At 33.6% G+C, this 4533-nt stretch overlaps 1 pseudogene; it reads right to left on the bottom strand.

Moving 5' to 3' along the window:
* Positions 1–216: 216 nt before the first annotated feature.
* Positions 217–335, bottom strand: LOC111741008 (annotated as a pseudogene).
* Positions 336–4533: the final 4198 nt, after the last annotated feature.

The following is a 4533-nucleotide window of genomic DNA, read 5'->3' as shown; positions in this document are numbered from 1 at the left end:
GAATATTTCAATAAAGCAAAAAGGAAAGAACTTAAGGCAATAAAATAATTTGCCTAGAGAGCTCTGAATTTAGAGGAGAGATACATAACTAAGAAAGAAAATGTGTAAGAAGAGCAGAGTCCAAAGCGGATAGTGGTTTGTAAAAAACTGTAAAAGTAGCCAAAAAAGGCTTTATTATTATTATTATTATTATTATTATTATTATTATTATTATTATGCCTACAGCACCTGGTCTTCCTAGGTGTTCTCCCATCCAAGTGCTAACCAGGCCTGACCCCGCTTAGCTTCCAAGATCAGACGGGATCGGGCATGTTCAGGGTAGCGTGGCCGTAGACAAGGCTGTATTATCAAAAAGAAGCAGATTAGAAAAGAAAAAGGTCAAAGATAAAGTTCAAAGATTGACAGAAACCTGGTGACTAACTCGTTCACAGCTTTGCGGAAATGATTACTCAGCTACTTTTAGTCCTCGAACCCAACCCATGTTATCCTTATTAAACAGTTAGTGAATGACTTTGTATTCAAGGCCACAGAATTTCTTTGCTTATAAGATTCCCCTCATCATTTTATCCTCATAAAATATTCATGATAATTATTTATTGAAATCCACATTTTTTGATATCTACTAGTTTCTTTTTGTCTATCAGTATAGTCATTCAATCAGCTACATAGTCATTCATTAAGTTAAGCTAACCAGACATGAATCTTGATAATCATTGCTTCCTCTTTTATTTGCTCAAAAATAATTAAATTTAATAATGAGATCTAGAATCCCATCTGTAGTGAATATCAAGTGATTGGCATGAAGCTGGAACAGATAGTAGAAAAATAAAGTTTTCCCCAATAGTAGTTACTATTCTAATTAGATTATGTTGATTAAAAAACTTAAAAATAGTTTGCTTTTTTAATATTCTGAGGAGATTGATTATAAACTAATAATCAGGATCCTAGTCCACACAATGTGACCTCAGTGTCTTAGTAAACTTTAGTTTTGACATAAGTAAAATAATCATGGATGATTGACTGATTTACAGAAAGTTTAGTGGGTTAAATATGGAAGTACTTGAGAAATTACATTTATTTAGCTTAGGAGAGAGATTTTTTCTTTATTTATACCTTTATTTATACTTTATTGAAGGCTTCTTATAAATTAGGACTTTTCTGTGTCTCTTTCCTCTGATATAACTCATTATTTTTTCAGACTAAAAAAACATGATTTCTAGTTTTCAAAAAATCTGTTGTAATATATTTCTATAAATTCACAGCAAACATTTCAATGACATAACTGGAATAAAAAGACTGAATTCTAAAATAGAATACAGAGCCAAGACTAGAATATGAGTATCTAATGCTTGGCATATACTATGTATGTATATGAGACTCTATAGACTAAGTTCATAAATTAATGAATTTATTGTATTCTAATTGTTAGAATAGCAGCTGACAATTATAGTAATAAAGCTATTTGTGTGAATTCTAACATAATTAGTGATTAATCCCTCTCTTCTCAGTAAATTTTCTCTAGCGTAAGCTTATATTTCTCTGTTTACCAAAGGCTTTTTTGAGTTTTATGCCAGGACAGAACCATAAATACATTAAATTGGTATATATGATATTATGATTATTCGTCCCAACACCCAGTTTAAAGTGCGCACATTAGTTTCAGCTTTCATGAGAACTGAGAATGATTTGAATGAAGTCCCTTTTCTCCCCACACCTCCCACTCACTATGGTGATCTAGCTTTGTCCATATAAGATTAAAGGGTGGTAAACTGGGTACCTATATTTTTTTCTTAATGTGATTGATGTTCAAATTCTGTCTAAACAGTTCCTCTTGGTTTAGTCTTTATAAAAATTGTCATCAAAACTGGATGTTTTAAAATCTACTTGGCAGTTGAAAAACATGTTCCAACCACTTTTACATGAATACCTGTTTAATAACAGGAAGCCACATCTCTATAAATCCCAGGACTAGTATAAAATCTGTATTGGGGCATTGAAAAGACTATAATAAATGCCATTAAAATATAGGAAAATATAATTCTAATTCTCAAAACATCAAGTTATAGTTTCAAGAAAGTCATTAAGCTTCAATTAAGATAAATACAAAAATTCCAAAACCTAAGAATATTATGGAAAAATTATCTGAAACCAAAGGTGGAAAAAGCCATAGAAAAAGATACAGCGTATTCATAGAAAAATGATGAGAGAACTTCTCTTCAAAAATACTGTAAACCAGAAGACAATGGATGAAACATAACTGTTGAAAAGAAAAAAGTTAATTTAGAATTTTCTATAAATAGAAAATAGTTTAAAAAAATTTAGACAAAACAGAAAATTAAGCAGAGAGTAGGCATCATTAATGACTCTCATTTTAAGAAATGCTAAAGAAATTTCTTCAGGCTGGGGGAAATCTGAGGAAATTTGCATTCACCAGAAGAAATGGAAAGCACAGGTAGTGGTAAATAGATAAATATTACTTGGTTATTTTCTTAAACAGTTTAAAAGATAATTAAAGCAATATAACTAACAATAGTTTAATTTATGGCATATGTAAAAGTAAAATTAAAGATAAAAATATCACAAATGATGGAGGGCAAATGGAAGTATACAATTGTTAAAATTCTAACATTATATGTCAAATGGTATAATTTAATTCTATTCTGTATTGTTTAACTAAGTATATTATAAACTCTAGAGTGGCCGGTAAAATAAGTAAAAAAAATAAATATCTAAATATTAGAGATATTTAGAATATATGATGGAATAATAAACACTCAATCTAAAGGAAGACCATAGCAAGAAAGAATAGATGGAACAAAAACAAAACAACTGAAAAGAAGAGGTAATTAAACTCAACCACATCGATAACTCTATTAAAGGTAAATTGGCCAAACACTATAATTTAAAGGGAGATATTTTTAGAATAAGTAAATAGCAAGAGCCAACTACACATTGCTTATAAGAGATAAAATATATATATATATATATATATAAAAACACAGGGAGTGATGCCACCAAGATGGCAAAGCAGGAGACCCCAGCTTCAGTCCCACCACAAAGATCAATAATTTGCTATTCATGAACACAAACAGTTCTGGGAAAGTTGAGAAGTTTACTTAGGAAACTTTAGCAATACATTGGACCAACAAATATGAGAATAACCATACAAAAAGGGAAGGAAGAGCAACTTTGCCTGCATCATCCCATTCCTCACAATGGCACTGCTCAGCACCAAGAGGGAACTTCCCAGCGAGAGAGTTTCCCTCACCAGGAACAGAAGAGCAGGACGAGTGACCAGCCCCCTCACCCCACCTCTCCAGCTTTTCTCAGGACACTGAACAAAGGATTTTCTTTGGTTTCTCCCACACAGAGACAGGCAAAACTGAGATGTATCGAGATTGCTAGGAACAATGAAGAAGAGCAGAGACTACCAATACCAACCACACAGTAGAGGTGCAGTAATACCCAGTGACCTGCTCTACAGAGCACCCTAGCAGCTTTGCTCATTAAAATAAACCAATGGTCAGCACAGCCACTGATTTTCATTGGTTTTCATCTGACAGGTTTTCACATTCACAGAGTCTAGCCACCTGAATTGTCCCTCATACCCTCTTATCCTCCAGCCCACTACCCAATGCTCCCAGGATCCACAAGAGCAGCCAACCCAGATCTCTGGGGCCACATGATTATAAGACATCAGTCTAGATCCCCACCACATGCACTCACTTGGGGCTAGCCCCTCCAGCTGTACAATGGCATTCCATCAGCCTGACTCTCATCACTGTCGTCTACTGCTTTGTATACACGCATTACAAAATCCTACGGACATAGACGTGCACCTGGAGGAATCACTGAGGACCTCAACAGCCCGTGAAGTTACTGCAGACCCTCTAAGTACTTGCGAAGGGCCACAAAGTTGATACTGTGTACCTCAATGACTTACCAAAGTCAGTCTATAACGTCCGGAGGAGGTGACTGCTTTTTCAAATTACCCAAGGCTATAGGGATCACGAAGAATGAGGAAAATACGACAAAACCAAAGGAACACAGTAAACTTCCAGTAACTGAGGCCAAAGAAATAGTGACATGTGAATTTAAAATAACTGATATAAAGATTCTCAGAAATTTACAATAAAAGATGGAAAACGATTTAATAAAATCAGGAAAAAAGACAATATCAAAATGAGAAATTCCACAAAGAGAAAGAAAATACAACATAAAACCCAACAGAAATCTTGGAGCGTGAAAATACTATGACTAAACTGAAGAATTCAACAGAGAGCTTCAATAAAAGATTGGACAAAACAGAATAAAAATTAATTAGTAAACTTAAAGGTAGATCATTTGAAATTATCCAATCAAAGAAGCAAAAAGAAAAATAAATTAAAATATAAAGAAAGTCTATATGACTTATGCACTACCATTAAGAGAAACATCTAAGCTTCATTGGAATCTCTGAAGGAGAATTGAGGGAGAAAGGAGCAGAAAGCTTACCTGAGAATATCCCAAATTTCCAGGGAGAGATATGGACAG

This window comes from Pteropus vampyrus, unplaced genomic scaffold (genome assembly GCF_000151845.1).
Source record: "Pteropus vampyrus isolate Shadow unplaced genomic scaffold, Pvam_2.0 Scaffold71, whole genome shotgun sequence".
In the NCBI taxonomy this organism is placed as follows: Eukaryota; Metazoa; Chordata; class Mammalia; order Chiroptera; family Pteropodidae; genus Pteropus; species Pteropus vampyrus.
Note: the sequence above shows the minus strand (reverse complement) of the source record. Positions and strands in the feature narration are given on the sequence as shown.